Consider the following 20,345-nt stretch of genomic DNA (forward strand, 5'->3'; position numbering starts at 1 on the left):
CTTTTTCACTCTCCTCCTTCACTTTCATCAAGAGGCTTTTTAGTCCCTCTTCACTTTCTGCCATAAGGGTGGTGTCATCTGCATATCTGAGGTTATTGATATTTCTCCCAGCAATCTTGATTCCAGCTTGTGCTTCTTCCAGCCCAGCATTTCTCATGATGTACTATGCATATAAGTTAAATAAGCAGGGTGACAATATACAGCCTTGACATACTCCTTTTCCTATTTGGAACCAGTCTGTTATTTCATGTCCAATTCTAACTGTTGCTTCCTGACCTGCATACAGGTTTCTCAAGAGGCAGGTCAGGTGGTCTGTTATGCCCATCTCTTTCAGAATTTTACACAGTTTATTGTGATCCACACAGTCAAAGGCTTTGGCCTAGTCAAGAAAGAAGAAATAGATGTTTTTCTGGAACTCTCTTGCTTTTTCAATGATCCAGCGCATGTTGGCAATTTGATCTCTGGTTCCTCTGCCTTTTCTAAAACCAGCTTGAACATCTGGAAGTTCATGGTTCATGTATTGCTGAAGCCTGGCTTGGAGAATTTTGAGCAATGCTTTACTAGCGTGTGAGATGAGTGCAATTGTGTGGTAGTTTGAGCATTCTTTGGCATTGCTTTTCTTTGGGATTGGAATGAAAACGGACCTTTTCCAGTCCTGTGGCCACTGCTGAGTTTTCCAAATTTGCTGGCATATTGAGTGCACCACGTTCAAAGCATCATCTTTCAGGATTTGAAATAGCTCAACTGGAATTCCATCACTTCCACTAGCTTTAAGTGTCAACAAATTTTTCTTAGGAGTGATACCAAAAATGTCATGAAGGGGTGATCCATTCTTCATCACTATATATTGGGTCTCCCCCACATGGCTATAGGCTTCTAGAATAGATGGATAGAAATGTTTCTTGTGTGTGAAACTCTCAAGACATGACAAATTTTCAAAGTCATATTATTTATTCTCACTACAGTATGTTTTAGACCATTGTCTGGCAGAAAGTTTGCAGTGTAAATAAATTCATTCACGTATTCATAATTTATTCAACCACAATGTGCTAAGCACCCCTTTGTGCATCAGGAACCACGTTAATCCATCAGGGACCACTTCCCTGTCCTCTTAGAGTTGACATTGTGTAAATACTTCTAATCAGAGGCAAGCAGAAATCACCTAAGTTAATTGGATTGTTTCCTGGGCTAGTGGTGAATTAACAAAGCAAGAGGAACTCAAATGCTCTATGAATGGAATGATGTCCAGGCATTGGGAAGATGAATGTAAACTCCAAGGTGGCTTCCTTGAGGGAACCATCCTGGAGGAACATGTAGCCTCTCTCTCCAGGAGTCGCTTCAGTCATGGACCAACTCTTTGCGACCCCACAGACTGTAGCCCACCAGGCTCCTCTGTCCATGGGGATTCTCCAGGCAAGAATACAAGAGTGGGTTGCCATGTCCTTCTCCAGGGGATCTTCCTGACCCAGGGATTGAAGCCGGGTGTCTCCTGCATCTCCTGCATTGCAGGTAGGTTCATTTACTGCTGAGCAACGAGGACTTGAGTCTCTCTCTCCATCAATAGGCTAAGTTTTGAAAAGACTGAGGACAACTCACGTGGCCATGTGGGATTTAGAGACCACTTCGTCCCCAGGGCATTTCCCAGAGAGTGGCTGTTTACTTGGCAATGTGTGAGGACAGGTCCAAAAGGAAAGTATGGGAGGCACAGATCTTATGGGCAGGAAAGAAATTTGCAGAGGGAAAGGTCTGAGGAGGGGACTCCCGTAGGCCTGGCTGAGACTCCTGTTACTTCTGCGGCTGGAGATCTCGGGGCCAGAGCATCTGCGAGGAGGAGGAGTAGACAGTAGTTGGCGGCCGAGTCCTTCGGGGTGCTCCACTCTAAGCCACAGAGGCTGGTTCCGGTCATCAAGCAGAAGGTGTTTACAAAAAAGAAATCAGCTAGCTCACGGAATCTGTGGGAGCCTGAAGAATCAATCTCATGGAACAGCCTCCAAATCTATACTACAGAAGTGCCCTGATAAAGAGTTGTGGTTGCTCTATCAAGAAGCAACCAACACTAGCAGGCAACTAATATCATTTCTATCCCCTTCTGAGAAAAAAAAAATCCCTTGACTATCCCCTTGCCAATGATATGATTTCCACCCAGAGCCTTTTTCCTTAAAGTCCTCATTTCCAAGGCAAATGTACTGTTTGGTGGAACTCAGTTCATATGCCTACACCCTAATTGCAGAGGAGTTTGGGAACTGATTTTCTTGGTTTCTTCCTAATGAAAGTAGGACTCATAAAGCTGGAATTTCCCCAAAGAGCCAAGGTGGGTTAAAAAGTTGCTGGACAGCCGGGAGACATTGCAATCATCACTTGCAATAGACCCTTTCGCCAACCCAAGGCCAACACATGTCACCCACCAATGTTAAGCTCAATATCAACAACGAAATTCTCTTCCTGACACAGTTCAGGGTGCCCAGATGGAAGCTCAAACAGCTCCTCTGCCTGAAATGGGTATAACCCAAACTCAAGCAGTAGTGGGCCCTCAAAAGTGAAGAACAAAAAGTAACAGGAGCCATCTCATCTTTTATTGGAGAAAACTGGCAAGCAGTGTTTACGGTGTGAAACCTTCAGGGGGCGTTTTGTGTGTGTGATTAAGGAACTATCAAGCACTCCCTGGGGACCTCTCCTTTCCACAGTCTCATGTCAGAGAGGAGTATCCAAGAATCCTCTCTCCTCTAGGCCTCCTATTTAGACCATTGTCTGGCAGAAAGTTTGCAGTGTAAATAAATTCATTCATGTATTCATCATTTATTCAACCATGATGTGCTAAGCACCCCTTTGTGCATCACGAACTGCATTAATCCATCAGAGAACACTTCCCTGTCCTCTTACAGTTGACATTGTGTCAATTGCCCAGAACATCACACATGTTATGACTCCAAGCTGGGAGCGCTGATGTTTCTGCGCTGGGCAGCTGTGAGCTGGAGTCAAGTTCCCTTTCGGGGCTCACAGTCTCCCTGTTTCTCTCTGCATCCACTTCCCCCTAAGTGACTCTCTGGAAAATGACCACAGTCAAGTGTGAGGGTCATTCATCCTTGTCTGTTTACCGTGGAGTCCTGGCCACCCCGATGGTGCCTCGGGGTGGGGGTGTCCTGTGACCAGTTAGAGGAGGTTGCCTCACAGTTTCTCAGGAACCGGCAGCGGAACCGGAACTAGTATCCAGTTCTTCGCTCTCCCTTGGTGGTGCCGCTTGTTCCAGGATATTTGCATTTAATAGAGGACAGAGACTGAAGCCAGAGGACCGGGTTTCCTCTTGTGAAACATCAGTCACCTTTGAGCCCCTGTGCTAAATATCACCGAGTAACAGCGCAGTGTTTCTCAGGAAACCAGCCGGAAGGGAAAGGTGGGAGGTGCGGGCAGTCCCGCGGCGTCCACGCCTGGATGAATGCCCGATGCCCTTGGCTCCCAGGCCGTGAGGAGCATGGGGCTGGAGGAGGAAGGCAGTCCATCTGGAACTTCACTTCCCCGCGCCTCTCACCCCCTCACGCTGAGGGAAACACTGGTCTCCGTCCCCGCCAGCCGAGTTCAGATTCTGTAACCGTCTCAGCTGAGCAAAGCGCGTGCTGGAGGAGAATCCATGTGGTTTTTCAAGTTCCCTTCTGTCTAAAATCAGGGAGTTGCACATTATGGTCTGGGGAGCCCTCTGGGCCGGGCTGGCAACCCTGTGAGAAGGTGGCAGAGGCGGGGTCCCCGCGGAGGAGAAAGCTTCAGTCAGGGTTTAGATGTCCAGGTGCTGTGAGCTCATATTCTAATCCGAACCTAGAACGGGAGCCATCAAGGCCCGGTGCCAATAGCCCAGATGTTCCGACGACAGCAAGAGTTCGTTCATCACAACAGGAGGGGAGGTTCTCTGATTCCTGGGCTTGGGGACGTCTGTCTTTCTGCTCTCTGCCCTGCTCTCTGCTTGTTCAGTATTTTGAGCTAAAAGCAAGGCATGGGCCTGCTAATCAGCAGACTTTCTCACCGCATTTCCACACCCGTTGCCTCAGTCGGACTCCCCAGTCCCATTACTCAGCTGAAAAAAGTGCTGCAAATTTAATTTGAACTTGAGTTTTCCAAGAAGTGTCTTAATCTGAGTCTAAGACTAATGGCAGTCTATTAAGCATGTTATACATTATGCAAAAATGTATGGTGTTACTCACTAAGTCGTGTCCGACTCTTTGCGACCCCATGGACTACAGTCCTCCAGACTCTTCTATCTGTGAGATTTCTCCCACCAAGAATACTGGAGTGAGTTGCCGTTTCCTTCTCCAGGGGAATCGTCCCAACCCAGGGATCAGACCCTGGGTCTACCCACATGGTGGGCAGATTCTTTACCGTCTGAGCCAAATAACAGTATGTAAGCTGTGGCCCGCCTGGTAGTTTCAGAATAAAACCATGATGCATGAAAGCCTGTCAGCCCCCAGGAAGCCATTCTACTTGATTCGAGTCCTGTGCCTGTATTCCTTGACTGCCATAAAGAAGGTGGATGTCTGGACAACTCTGCTCACAGTGCTTCTCTCTCCCATCAGCGCATGATCCAGTTTCTTTTCCCTCTGAAATCTTGGGGGAAACTCTCTCCAATACTAGTCTGGGCACTTCTTTTTCCCATACTCCTTTTGCTTTCTGCCCTACGGAAGCTTCTGGGAGCCTGTCTGGCAACACATTACCCTGGGAACCATGAGGGAGGGCAGGGCTCATTCAGTAGGGCAGTAGTTCTCACACTGGGATCAAAGCTAACGAAGCAGATAAAAGTTCATTCCCTGCTCATAGCGGCCACTTCCACCTACCCTCTCATTCTGCAAAATACTTTTTTCTAGATTTGTGGTAGCACCTCAGGTAAAGAACAGAAGGTGGGGTGACATCTGTGGGACAGAGAGAGAAGAAATACCAAGACCTAGGAAAGACAGTTGCTGTGAACTGGCGATGGACATTATCAGTGTGAAAGCAGGAGGAGAGGGGGGAGTCACGGTGATGCTGACTGGCCAAGGTCAGTCTGCGTATCAGTGACGCCGGGGCAGGCTCAGTAAATAACGACAACAGTGCTCGTCTCTACTGTGCGGCGTGTCTCAGGTACTTTACACAAGACGTTCCATTTATTCCTCCCAACGACTCTTCAAGGTAATAGCCCTCTGTTGTCAGGGCAAAACTTAAAGCTCAGAGAGATTAAACCATTAGGAAGTGGTGGAGTTGGGATTTGAACCTGGGTAGAATGACTCAGAGACCATGATTTAACTTCCACTCAGGCTTTACTGACAAAGGAAGGTTCCATCTGGGAGTGTGGAAAGAGGCTCAAACAAGGGCCCTGGCATGTGGGCAGGACTGATGTTTTCGGCATGAAGAAAGATAGGAGCTGGGGGAAATCCCACTCGTCACAAGACACGCTGTTTTAGGAAATGCTGCATCGGCATGATCTCAGCCCAGTCAACGGCTGCAACAAACAGCCCAGGAGAGGAACGCCTGAACACAGAAGTTTACTTCCTGCTCACGCCAGCTCTCATCGGACAGGCCCAGTCAGGCAGCTCTCCTGGGCTTCTCCTCCACACAGTGAGCTGGGGACCTGGGCCCCTGCTCCTTAGTGATGGAGGTGACAAGAGAGTGAGGGGACACACCAGCTACTTTACCAGAAAGTGCCTCATCCCTAGAGCTCATGTTCCACTGGCCAGAATCAACCACCTGGGTGGGTTAGGGGCTCAGAAACATAGTCCCTGGCTGGTCAGTTGCTTCTTAACAGAACTCTACACTCTAGGAGGAAACCACAGCTCTTCAGGGGTCAACCAGCCATTCCATTCACAGGCACACTTGACAGAGTGGAGAGTGAAACGATGGCCTAGTGAATGACACTGGTAAATGACGCTGGAATTTCGGCATTGTATGGGCTGCGCTGGAAGTGGGATGCTCCAGGGACTTTGATGGGGGCTTCTCTCAAGCAGCGGACTCTGGAGGCCAAACCCATTCTGGCAAGCATCTGAGGCTGTTGAATCCTGGCCAAGGCTCCCAGATTGGGGTGTGCCCTGGCATGTGGTCCAGTGTCCCTGAACTTGACCCCAGAAGTCAGCCTTACCAAATAATTGGTTTCTGAGAGCAAGACCACCCTTCTTGTGGATGTCAGTTACTTAGCCACTGTCAGTTGTGTCTGGTCACATAACTTACTGAGGGTTTTTGGTTTTTTTTTAAAGTTCCTATTGATGGGCCACTCTGGGAGTTCAGGCAAAAAAATATTGAATTCCAGGATCTAAATCTGCAGACTAAAGACATTCACAGAAAGAATTTGAATAAATGTGGCTGTCAGAAGGGAAAGGGGCCAGAAAAAAAAGGGGGAGCTAGATTCTAAGGAAAGAAAAACAACAACAAAACCCAAAACAAACAAGCAAAAAAACCCACCAGGTTGTTCTTAGAGTCATATTTCAATTCCAAATTTTTATGTCTTTTCCCCCCCAAATCATCATTAATTATGGATTGTGTGTCCCTTGGAAGTTTGTTAATATTATTAGTTTTGGAAAGACATTTCCTGCTTCTTTTCCATATGCGACTATTTATTTAAGCAGCTGGTTCTCATTTCTGAGTGTAATTTCAGTGGTCTTGCTACAAGATAATGGGCTGAAATGTCTCAAACGAAGCTTGAATAAATAAATTACTTTGATGTTTGTTTTTTAGGAGTGGTTGAATGCAGTATTGAATCCATTGGTACGAACCTGGCCCCTCTTTAGGAAAATGTCCCTAGATGGAAATAATAGTGGATTTGAAAATTTTTGAGTTGCATATTTTCTGAAAGGCCAGCACTCTCTCTGTACATCTGACACTTAGTACTTGGAAAATGATCTGTAACTACTCTTCAAAATGCCCCTCAGAGGAAAACTGCAAAATTTCCCTTAGTTTCCAGATGAGGAAACAGGCTCTGGAAACACAGGCCTCTCTCCCAAGGTCATAGGGAGAGCGCCGACCTTGGAGATCCGAGTCCCAATTTCTCAGCCAATTTGTCACTCCGTTGATCCATTGCACCTTCGTGAAGCTGCTTTTTTCCCCACCAAATAGCCAAAAAGAACATAGGGTGAATTCACAGAGACCTAGCTATGAGAACTTGTAGAGCCACTGTAGGAATTTCCACTTGAAATGAGTGCCTGAGTCAGTGTCATACACAGAAGCAGTCACATCAAAAAGGCTCTGTGAGAATTTGCTATATGACTCAGGGAACTCTGTAATAACTTGGAGGGGTGGGAGGGAGATTCAAGAGAGAGGGGACACATGTACACCCATGGTTAATTCATGCTGATATATGACAGAAATCAAGGTAATATTGTAAACCAATCTTCAATTAATTTTATATATATATATATATATATATAGATATATATATATATTTTTAAGGCTCCAGAGGCAGTTTTTTCCTCTACTTGCGATCTCTTTATCTACCAGGCTCCCTCACCTGCCTCACTCTCCTCTGACCCACCTCCCCCTCCTCTAGGACATCTCCCTACAGTTCTTTCTCTCGGGTTAGCACTCCAGCATCCTTCTTCTCCAAGGCGACCCACTTCATCTCATGCACAAACGCTGCTGGACAGGGCTCAGGCAGAGAGTGGGCGTGGGGGCCCCAGCGCTTCTAGACCCAGGAGGCCCAGGTATGGGCCGAAGAGGGCTGGAACAGGCTGGGCTCCTCCAGCAGGTCAGTGTGGGTACGGCAGAGTCTAGCACGGCAGGAGGTCGTGACCTTGGCTACAAGGAAGGCGGAACTCTGAACCAGAGTTGGTGTCAGAGGCAGCCATTGAGCAGCCCTCTCTGTGGAGTCAGGGAAAAGGGCACTCTGGGCATGCAGTCAGAAATCCTGTCCTCAAATCCCACCTCTGACAGTTGTCAGCTGTGTGACCCTGGACAAATAGCTTAACTTTTCTGAACCTTGATTTCCTCCTCGATAAAATGAAGGCTGCAACAAGATTAGCAAAGACTTACCTAGCTCTTAAAATATCCCAGAGGTTGTTCTGAGCACTTTGTGTATATGAGTTCATTTAGTCTGACACCAGCACTCCAGACTGTGTACTATCATTATGTACAGTTGTACTGCACTAATGTACTCATTAGTACAACTGTATCATTGTGCAGTTATGGAAATGGAAACATAGAGCAATCGGCAACTTACCCAAGACATTGTGGCTTACGTGGCTGAACTGGAATTTGAACCCAAGTAGACTGACTCCATTATTTCCTAGAGTAGCTATGGGTTAATGTTTGTAAAGCTCCTGGTTCCATGGCTAGCACAAGGTATATAATTAGTAAAGATGTAGAAATAGGGACTTCCCTGGCAGTCCAGTGGTTATGACTCTGCACTTCCACTGCAGGGGCTGCAGTTTCCATCCCTGGTCAGGGAACTAAGATTCTGCAAGCTGAGAGGTGCTGCTAAAGAAAAAAAAAAAAAAGGATATAGAAATGAAAAAGGCTTAATTGGAGAGTGGGGGTAGTGGGGATGGGCAGGGATGAAAGTCAGGATAAGACCCTCAGAGAGAAGAGGTTGAATGGCTATGTGAAAAGCCAGGCTGGACAGAAAGACAAGCAAGCTGTGCTGACAGTCCACGTGGGGGCCTGCATTTGAACCAGGCCCAAGGTCTCAGCCTAGCTGTCACTTCTTCCAGGAAGCCTTCCTTGATCTTGCATGACTGAATTAGGGGCCCCTCTTCTCTAGTGTGGAGAAGGCAATGGCACCCCACTCCAGTACTCTTGCCTGGACAATCCCATGGATGGAGAAGCCTGGTGGGCTGCAGTCCATGGGGTCACTAAGAATCGGACACGACTAAACAACTTCACTTTCACTTTTCACTTTCATGCATTGGAGAAGGAAATGGCAACCCACTCCAGTGTTCTTGTCTGGAGAATCCCAGGGACTGGGGAGCCTTGGTGGGCTGCCGTCTATGGGGTCGCACAGAGTCGGACACGACTGAAGCGACTTAGCAGCAGCAGCAGCAGCTTCTCTAGTGTATCCTCTAGCATGAGAACAAGGCTCCCACAGCAGCGCTTGCCCCCTGCACTGTAATCACTCAAGTTTGCTTCTTCTCCCCACTGTGGACTCGGCAGTGACTTTGGCCTGCTCTCCTCTGTGGCCCCCGGGGGCCCAGCTCCCCACCTGACACATAGCAGGTCTCAAGAGCTCTGCTTGGGTAAATGAATGAATGAACAAATAGGCACAAAGGGTCCCAGGGCGAGCAGACTGACAAAAACCTTCCTGCCCCTCGTCGAAGCATTTAGATTGTCAGAGCCCCGGGTCCCTCTGAGCAGCCCTCCCCAACTTCATTCCTGTCCCACCTGTGGTGGGGCTGCTGGGCCTGCTGCTAATAGTTGGACCACATCAGGGCCTGAAGGAGGACCCTCTCACCCTTTATGGATCTCCAAGGCTTTCCGAAGGGAGTTGGTATAGTGTCTGGAGCAAGGGTACCACAGAAATGCTTCCCCAGCAGAATGTGTAAGTAGCAGCTTTTCTTACCGAGGCCTTATCCTCGACGAGGCAGGCGCTGGGGTCACTTGCCCCGGCTTCCAGCCTGGCCACCCCGGATCCTTCTTCCTCACAGACACAAGCTCTTCCTGCTCCATTCAGGCCTGGGGGTGGGGGGCTGTCTCAGGGGAGTGTCCGTGGGAACCTCTAGGGGAATTCCGAGCGCTACGGGGAGCGCCTGCCCTCTGAACTTGGCCCCTGTCACGGTTGCTCAAGAACGCTGGCAGGGATTGGGACACTCAGCACAAAATGCCTCGGTTTTTCTCTCCCCAGCACGGTCGCTCCAGCCAATCCCCAGGACTCAGAAATGCCTTATTGTGTGAGCTGGAAACCGGCAGACCAGGCTGGAATCGGGTTTTGGCACAAACTGTAAAATCAATGTCTAATCACCTAACAGGCCCGTGGTCAGCTTGTATGGTTTTCTTCTGACGTTTGCATCAGGCCAGGTTATTTCTACAAAGCCAGGCAGACAAAGCCATCGTCACCAGGGCACGGGAGACAGAGTCCAGGCTCGGCCCTTCCCAGCTGGGGAAAAGCTGGGTGTGGGACCTGTCACTCGAACCTGTACTCTCTGCATCTCCTTTTCGGGATGCAAGGTTGAGCAGGAAACCCAGGTCAAAGCACTTACAGTACTGAGAGATCCAGGCGGCTCTCGCTGGCACAGATAAGGGCTTCCTGCTAATCAGTTCTCTGGAAAACGCAGGCCAGGGAACGTTCCGGACAGCCCTTGGATAGCCCGCAATAACACAAGTTCTCCGTAAATGACACTGGTGTTGTGAGATAACGAGAAACAATGTAGCCAGAGCTGACAAACGCTGACAGCACAGGCTGGCTCCTGAGAGCGTAACCACCTCCATGTTTTCCCTTGGCTGAGATCGGCCAGCCTATGTGGACCGGCTGAGGGGACTGCGGCCTCGAGGGGTGAGCTAATGGGTCAGGACAGCGCCAAGACTCAGAGGCCAGCCCCGGGTCTTCTGGAGAGACTCGTGCAAGGCTGAAAGTGAAAGTGAAAGTCACTCAGTCGTGTCCGACTCTTTCGCCACCCCATGGGCTTCTCTAATCGCTCAGTTGGTAAAGAATCCGCCAGCAATGCAGGAGACCCCGGTTCGATTTCTGGGTTGGGAAGATCTGCTGGAGAAGGGATAGGCTACCCACTCCAGTATTCTTGGGCTTCCCTTGTGGCTCAGCTGGTAAAGAATCCACCTGCAACGTGGGAGACCCGGGTTCGATCCCTGGGTTGGGAAGATCCCCTGGAGAAGGGAAAGGCTACCAGCTCCCGTATTCTGGCCTGGAGAATTCCACGGACTGTATAGTCCATGGGGTCACAAAGAGTCGGACAAGGCTATGACCTGAGTAAACGGAGATGACGGTACCTGCTCTACCTATCAGGGCTGTCACGAGGTTTAAGCTAAGTGACAGAGGGTGTGACTGTGCTGGCTGTTAAATGCTGTTTCTCACCGCTAGCCCCCTAGGTCTCTGGGCTGCTGGGGCTGTGACTCTGCACACCCCCTTTCTCCCTTGCCAGGGGGCTCCCTGTTCATCCTGCCCTGCCGGTGAGCGGCAGTCCTGGAACAAGGCAAGCAGGACACCTGGGATGTGCAAGTGGAAGACGGTACCGATACTGATCTGAGCTGTGGTTTCTGTACCTGCACACCCCACACCCAATGCTCACAGAGGTTCAGACTACATGCCGTTTCTTACCGCCCCCGTTTACAAACACGTGCCTGGCTTCACTGATGGAGCACCACCCTTGTGAACATCCCTGGGTAGCTGTTTCTTTGTTTTGTTTGTTTTCTGTTTTATCTTTTTGGTGTGAATTCCCCGGGGGTAGTTATTTTAATGATTTCAGTTTCTTTTGTTCTCTCCAGTGACAATAGACCAGCTTGCTTTTAATCAACAAGGGAGCATTCAGAGCCTGAGCTGGGCTGCAGAAATTCCTGAAGGTGGTGGGACCGGGGAAGTCCTCGCTTCCTGTCTCTGGGGGAGGTGGGCCTGGGCTGAATGAAAAAGAGGACAAGATGACTCAAGTGGCCTGGATTCCGTGGCTGTCAGGGTCATCCACGCGCCCATAGGCATCCCACACCAGGCTGCCAGAGGAAAGAAAGCTGGCCAAAGACAGGAGCAGTCAGCAAGGACGGGCAAGGAAGAAGAAATCCAATCCTTGGAAAAGGAGCCCAAATTGCTAAGAAGGAAAAAGAATCACCTGGAATCCAGAGCCTGCCAAGAACAATCAAGGCAATCATGTGGGCATCATTGTCGCCAATTCCAAGGAAACCATGACTCAATCTGGTTTAAGGAAAATAAAATCTATAGTGTTTAATGATTTTGTTCCCATAATAACACTAAAGGAACCAAGAACATCTTAGCTCTGCTTGGGGAAAAACATAAGCCACTCAAACGGAGGGATGTTTAAATACAAAGCTCTCTCTGATTCACCTCTGCCTCCCTTACCCTAGACCTACTGCTCTAACTGATATTGACATAAGAAATGCCAAATCATTAAGCTGTTGATATTATGTTCTGGGGCATCTTGGTTACAACTCCCCCGTGATCTTTGTGTCTATATTTCATCTGAAGCCTAACCTGTGCTCTCAAATCCCACAGACATAAGCTTAGGGCCAGAGAACAGCACACACAATTGATTTTTTTTTTTCCATGCAAGAAAATGATAGAACAAGCATAGTGGCTTTCAGAAAGATTCCTTATCTCACACTGTTTAACATGTGATTTAGAAATGCACTCTTTTTGTCAGTAGTATTGTGTTAGTTTGCTGGAGTTGCTGTAACAAAGCACCATAGCCAAGGTGGTTGAAATACCTAGATCAAGGCCTCAGAAGGTTGTTTTCTGCTGAGGCCGCTCCCCTTGCCTTGCAGGTGGCCGCCTTCTCCCTGTGTCTTCATGGGGCCTTTCCTCTGTGTGTCTACAATCTAATTTCCTCTCCTCATATTGGACTTGGGCCCACTCATATGACCTCCTCAAGTACCTCTTTAAAGACTCTGTCTCCAAACAGTACATTCTCAGGTGCTGGGGGGTTAGGACTCCAGCATATGGATTTGGGGATGGGAGACACAAGTCTGTCCATACCATGTACCAGTGATGACAATTGCATTAATAGTTAACGTTGCTTGAACGGTTACTGTTTGGAGTTGTGCTGAACAGTCAACTTGAGTTTAATCCTGAAAACAGTTTCATATTATGGATGCCATCGTTCTTCTCATTTTACAGATGGGTGATGAAGGCTTTAGGAGTGACTTGCCCAAGGTTACATTCCTAAGAAGTATAGAATTGAAGTGCAAACCATAATATAAAGGGAACCCAGGTCTGTCCAATGCCAAAGAGGCCCAAACTTCAGAGGATCCTGAAATTATTTCACTCTCAGGCAAATTAATAAAAACAACTTACTAACCCTTAGTTGTTATACATTGAAGAAATATCTTTTTTTTTTTTTCTGGCTATGCAACATGTAGAACTTCCCTGACCAGGGATCAAACCCGTGCCCCCTGTGTTATAAGCACAGAGTCTTAACCCCTGGACCACTGGGAAGTCCCTAATGTGAAATATCTTTGAAAGAGAAATAATACCTCAGGCATTTCAAATTTTAAAGAAAGAATATAATATATGCCATTATTGGATGAGAAAAAGTTTCACAAATGAGAAGTTTTAAAAATTAAGCTAAAGAAGAAGAAAAGCAATGAATAATTAAACTTTATTTGTTGATGTTCTTGGCACTGGATTAGAAAATAAATGTTGATTATCCATTTTGGAGAAAACCCAGCTCTGAAGAACATACTTTGAACTACGAAATTTGAATCTTACACAAAGACAGGAACAAGAGCTAAACTGAGTAGGTTTAAAAAAAAATCTATGTTTATTTTTCTCCACTTTAATTATAAAATCATCTAGTTTTATTGATAGACTAAGACTTATCTAAAGATAAGTTTAATCTGGTTTTAAGTTTTATCTGGTTTAATTCTTTCACTCTCCTTACCTGTCTCAAGATTCCTATTTATGGTAATTTATTCAAACCAGTTTATCAATGATCCAGTGGGTCACTTTTAACATATACCTATTTTACCTATTTCTTTGCTCTCTGCCCCTGTTATCTGATGCATTCTAGCTAGATATTGGCCAATTAATCTTAACAGGTAATAAAATGAATAACTATGATCTGAAATGATTCTTGAGCTGAATATTTTGAACATTCCAGATAAACCTAAATTGGGATTCAAAATGTTAGAGATATTCAGCAAATGTGGCTGGTATTTGAATTAACTAGTTAATGTCAGCCATAGTTCTATAATTAGCAGCAATGAATATGCAATTGTCATAGCAAAAAATGTATACATCCAACATCTTCTGTATATGATTTTTCAAAGTTACTGTAAAAAACAAGATGGAAAGATTTAGTTTATGCCCTTAAAGAGTCAAGGCAATATTTTAAGATCAATGATATACCTTGTATATATTCTGATTAAAGATCCAAACTGGCATAAATTGGTATTACCTGCTAACCTTGAATTTATCCACAAGGAGTGAAATAGAGGAAAAAAAAACACAAAACACAATTCTTAACTGAAACCATCAATCTGATCTGAACATAAATCCACTTACTGCTCAGTTCCTAAATACATAATGCACAGTAGCTAATAAAAACATTTGATAGAAGGATTAAGTGACCAGAGTCAGTAGTGGCTACACCAAGACTTTAATTGCAACAAATGCTAATCAACAAACCCTCAGAGGAGAAGTAGTCCCTTTATATTAGAATCAATATTGCTTTTTAAAATCATAAATAGCGCAACATAGGGTCAATGTCAACATTAATTTTACCACAAAGATACACACATGCACACACAGGTTCACAATTTCATACAGCAAAAATATCATTCTGTTCCCAGTTTCTATTGGTAGGGAAAGTGGTATGTAGCAGTCGACTCTGTTTGCAGGAGTACCTAGCAAATGTACTGCACACCCCATCTTCACCCTCCAGCATGGGGATCTCCCTCCTCAAGCACATTCTAATCTCCAGAGCCTTTCACTCTTCCTTTAACTTCTCCCACTACACACAACAATTCCCAAACACTCATATTTTTCTCCACGATATTTGAGGTTACTATCTTGTCCTTGCTACACTATAAGCTCTTTGAAAGCAGATGGAAGCTGTTCTGTTAACTTTCTATTTGCCTAGGACTAGTAGTCATTCCATAAATGTTTACTTAATAAATGAATAAATTAGTATCTTATCATATCCAGTCCCGCCAATCTGTTGTTGGAAGTATATGCCTTTATGTCAATATATGATTTCATGTTTCTAGTGACAAAGTATATTTCAAAAATGCATCATCTTGTTGCTAGAATGATCACTGTATACATTCAGCTACTTTGCTGAATATTAAACTGTCTTATCAGAATAAGATGTAATTAAACTAAGATTAGATTTTTTTCAATAATCCAGAGTGACTAACTCTCTGCAGTATCTAAAGAAATGGACTCATCAAACAAACATTCTTTTTAATTTTTCCAAGAAGAGAACTTTGGAGGATACTGAATAATTACTCTTGCATCTTGCTATGTGACTCAGATTTTAGGACAGAGTGAGAATAAGACTGTGATCTGGAAATCTCCCTAAATGGGTACTTGTGGTCCAGCCCATTGTGAAATTCTGTGGCATAGCATAGACCTATTGCTAGGCAACCTTGACTCTGGGACCACTACTCTCTGCCTCAACAAAGCTGTGCTCCAGCCCAAGTAAACAACCCTGCAGCTTTAAGCAGGCAAAGAACTGTCAACACAATATTTTCACTCAACTTTGAAAACCTAGCATGTCCAAGCTTGGAGGGTACACAGTACTCTCTTGCTAAGAGGAATCTGCTACTTAAAATAAGAGGAGACATACTTAAAAGCTAGGAGGTCATAGACTGTATGACTCTGAGAGCTAAACGTTCAGAAAACAGGGTCACCATTTTGTGCTTGAGTAGTTGTTTTGTTTTGTTTTTCTGTTAAGCCCAAGTGAGAAATATTGAATGCAGGTGTTCATATTTGCATATGTACCTCCCATGTTGCAATTCTGTTTGCCAATGGCAATGGCTCTGTTGGGTTTTTTTTGTTAAGCAAGAGAACTATTTGCATGGACCAGGTCTGACTGGGATGCTCTGCTCAAATTATCTGCTTTTAATGTAGAGTCTTACCTAGCACCTGGAATTCTAACCTTATGGCAGAACCTTCTGAGGGAAAGACAGTGAAGGGGGCAAAGTCAGACTCCTTTTATGCCCTCCTCTCTGTGTCACTATCTTGGGGGGGGTAGATTTCGGATGTAACAATCCTTCAGATAGGGAGTTGTTATACCATTGGAGTTCCTTTGAACTGTTTTTCAGTAATTCTCCAAAAAATCAGGAAGCTCCCAGCCTTCTTATTCTTTTACACATGCATGTACACACACACATACACACACACATACACACACACATGCACACACCATATATATTCTCTACCTTTGATTCTGCATAACATTTTTTTGTAAAACAAGTCAGTACTCTGTGGCTCAGATAGTGTTAGGGTTCAGGGGAGTATTTTGAAGTAGGCACAGTGCTATGTGGTGATTTTAAAACATATTCACATATTCTTTGGCATGCCTCCCTTCAAAAAGTAAAACCTAATGCCTCTTCTCTTGTTCATGGGCCTGATTTAGTGACTTGCTTCACAGGAATAGAATGTGATAGAAATGAGGCTATGTAACTCCAGTTTAGGTCATAAAAACAATAGCTTCTGCCTGGAACACTCTTAAGACTGCTTTCTTTGGTGGAAGCTGGTTACTATGTTCTAAAGACACTTAAGTGGCTCTGTGGAAGGGGCCAGGAAGGGAGGAGCTGAGCCTCATGCTAATAGCCAGCATCAGCTTGCTAACTATGCAAGTGAGTTTTCTTGGAAATGAATCCTCCAGACTGCCAAACCTTCAGGTGATTACAATCCCAGCTGACATCTTCACTGCAACTTCGTCTAAGATTTTGAACCTGCAATGCCCAATCAAATTACTTTCATATTCCTGACCCATAGAAATTGTGTGAGTTGGTAATTGTTTGTTGATTCACGCCACTCAGTTTGGAGGTAATCTTTTACACAGCAAACAGATACACTGACACTCCTTTTCCCTATGCCCAGAACAAATAATACCAATTGATCATGAAACCCTTGCCCCCTTGAGCTTTGTAACCCTTCAGGGGTTACATTTCACCAGGCAGCCACCAGCAGAAAAGATCAAATGTATTTGCCAACATGTGCTAGGGGACCAGCTAGAACTGATTACCATTCAAGTCAACGTTTTAGAAAGTACCCTTTTACTATTCATTGTAAATGAAGACTGACTTTAGCAACCCTTCCATTGTGACTAGACACAGTTGCACGGTATTTACAACTGTGAACGGGTAAAAAGTATGACCTGTGGAGACATTTACCACATTTAATTTGTTTCTGCTCTGTTTCCCATGGCCTTTTAAACTTACTCTACAAAAAGCTGATGTCATGCACCAGTTCAAGGATTTGGTCAAAGTGGGTTTTGTGAATATAACCCAGGTCCCTGGACCACCAGAGGGTAGAAGTAAAATAAAATCACTCTCAAAAACGGAGCTGGGGAGGGATATCAGCAAATTGGTGGAATGGGTAAGCTGCAAGCTCTTGTTCCCCCACAGAAACACCATAAACAACAACAAAAAAAAGCTGAAACTGTCAGAACCAACTTTGTCAGAACTCCAGAAAACAGTCAGAGGCTTACAGCAACCAAATAACTGCTAAATCAAGAAAAAAGCAACTCAAAAATGGAAAGTTTTGTGGCCTTTCCATTTGCTCTTACCCTACTCCCTCCCCAGGGAAGGCAGTTTTGGAGAGATAGCAGCTGTGTTCCCAGTGTAGGTTCCAGAAGCAGCAGAGCAGAACTTGTTCACACATTACCATGCATGCCTGTTCTAACCTGTCTGGGGTTACCTGAAGGGGCTTGTCTCAGTTTTGCCTAACTCAGACCTCAGGCCAGAGAAGCAGTGGGCATTGCTTGAAAATGTTGTTAGGTGAACTAACAACCTGTGGATGTCTGGGGCTAAAGATTATGGCCCAGATATACAATAGATTACCTAAGTTCCAGGAGGAAAAGCTGGGGAAAATTCTTTAGGAAATTGGGACGTTCCCAAAGCATTTGAGTATACAGGCAAATTTAGAAAGCTATGCACAATCTCAAGGTAAGATCCATGCTCAGAAAAGACCTGAGAAGATCCTCAGTTCTCACCTTGGGCCAGTCCCTAGGCTCAGTATAAGCCTGACTAAGCTGGAAGGAGCAAGCAGAAAGTCAATCTGTGAAGACTGAGAGAGGTGCTTGCTTTTTTGTTCTGCTTTTTCACTTTTGGTGTTTTATTTTTGGTTTGCATTAACTTCTGGCATTTAAGGAAACTTTGTCAAACATTAGCTGAACACAGGGCTTCCCCAGCGGCTCAGTGGTGAAGAATCTGACTGCAATGCAGGAGAGGCAGAAAGATGCTGGTTAAATTCCTCAGTTGGGAAGATCCCCTGGAGGAGGAAATGACAACCCACTCCTGTATTCTTGCCTGGAGAATCCTACGGACAGAGGAGCCTGGCAGGCTACAGTCCATGGGGTCACAAAAAGTCAGACACGACTGAGCATGCGCACACACACGCAGATGAACATAAGCAAGTAAGAATAGTCACCACACATGTCAAGGAATATCCTTTGCAAAAAAATAGTTTGAAAAGTCAACAAACAGGCAATCATAGCCTTCAAAAACCAACAACAAAACCCAGCAAAGTTTGGGGAAGGTAAATATCCTGATTTTCAGAGTTATGACAACATAATATTCAAATACACAGTTTTCAACAATAAAAAAACCACAAAGCATGCCCCCCCCAAAAAAAAATGCCCGGAAGACTTGGCAAACTTAAAGGACCAGACAAACATGCAGAAACAATCCCTGAGGAAGCCCAGACATCAGACTTATGAGACAAAAACAGCTGTCTTAAATATGCTCAAAGAACTAAAGGAAAATGTGCACATCTTCCTTTAATTAAGCATGCAAAAGGAAATCAGGAGAACAATGTATGAAAAAAATGAGACCATTGTAAAAATGAACCAAATACACATTCTGTAGCTGAAAAGTATAATGCCTATAATGAAAAATTCACAAGGTTTCAGTAATAGATTTGAAGATTCAGAAGGAAGGATCAGCAAACTTGAAGATAGGGTCATTAAAGGTACCCAGACTGAGGAGAAGAAAAAAGAAAAGGAAGAAAAATGAACAGAGCCTAAGGGACCTCTGGGACTATTAAGTGGCCCAACATATGCTTTATGGGAGTCTCAGAAAGAGGAGAGAGAGAGAGAGAAAGAGAGAAAGGAGTATAGAGAATATTTGTAGAGTAATAACCACAAACTTTCCAAATTTGATTAGAAATATGAATCCATGTACCTAAGAGGAAAAGGTAGCATGCTGAAAGCAACAGGAGAGAAGAGACTCACCATAGTCCAGGGATCCTTTATAAGATTAATTATTGATTTCTCATCAGAAACCATGGAGGCCAGAAGGTAATGGGATGATATATTTAAAGTGCTGGAAAAAGAACAACAACAAACCTGTCATGTGAGAATTCTATATACTGCAAAATTGCTCTTCAAAAATGAGATAAAAATTAAGATATCCTCAAATAAAAAGTAGAGTTATCAGTGTGATAAAATCCACAGTTAACAACAATATAGTCAATAATGAAAGATTGAAAGAACTGAAAGACTTTCTCCCTAAGATCAAAAATAAGACAGGTTGGGCTACATTCACCACTGCTATTCAACATTGTACTGGGAGTTCTAGCCAGAGATACTAGGCAAAAAAAGAAAAAAAAAGTTATCAAAATTGGAAAAGAAGAGGTTAACTATCAGATTTGCAGATGACATTATTCTATGTAGAAAATCTCAAAGAATCCATAAGAAAGAAATTTACTAAAAGCTAAAGAAATTCTGCAAAATTGCAGGGTATAAATCAAGACAAGGGTACGAATCAAGTGTCAGATCCTTACCTTACACCATATACAAAAATTAACTCAAAGTGGAATAATGATCTATGCTTAGGAGCTAAAACTGTGAACTATTAGAAGACATTAGGGAAAATCTTCATGATTTAATGCCACTGAATTGTACACTGAAAAGTGGTTCAAATGGCAAATTTTATGTTATACATACAGCTGACCCTTGAACAACACAGGGGTGAAAGTTGCCACACCCCTGCACTGTTGAAAATCTTCAAATCTTTGTGTAATTTTACAGTTGGCCCTTTGAATCCACCATTCCACACCTGCAAATTCAACCAACCATGGATCATATAGTACTGTAATATGTATTAACTGAGAAAGCATTCTACATGTAAGTGGACCCATGCAGTTCAAACCTGTGTTGTTCAAGGGTCAACAGTATATATTTTACCATGATTTTTTTTAAAAATGAACTTTAAAAGCATCTTGCTGAGATAAGGGAGTTCCCAGGTGACGTTAGTAGTAAAGAACCCACCTACCAATGCAGGAGACTGTAAGAGACTTGGGTTCGATTCCTGGGTTGGGAAGATCCCCTGGAGGAGGGCATGGCAACCCACTCCAGTATTCTTGCCTAGAGAATCCCATGGACAGAGGAGCCTGGTGGGCCACAGTCTATAGCGTCACATAGAGTCAGACACAACTGAAGAGTCTTAGTGCACACACAGCTGAGATAGAGGGAGAGGATCTTTTGCTCTCCCTGAGTACATTCCCCTAAAGCATTGCCTTGGCAGCATTTGTTAAAGGGTAGCTGTTGAAAGGGCTTCTC

The sequence above is a fragment of the Cervus canadensis genome, chromosome 12, assembly GCF_019320065.1.
Source record: "Cervus canadensis isolate Bull #8, Minnesota chromosome 12, ASM1932006v1, whole genome shotgun sequence".
Lineage (NCBI taxonomy): Eukaryota > Metazoa > Chordata > Mammalia > Artiodactyla > Cervidae > Cervus > Cervus canadensis.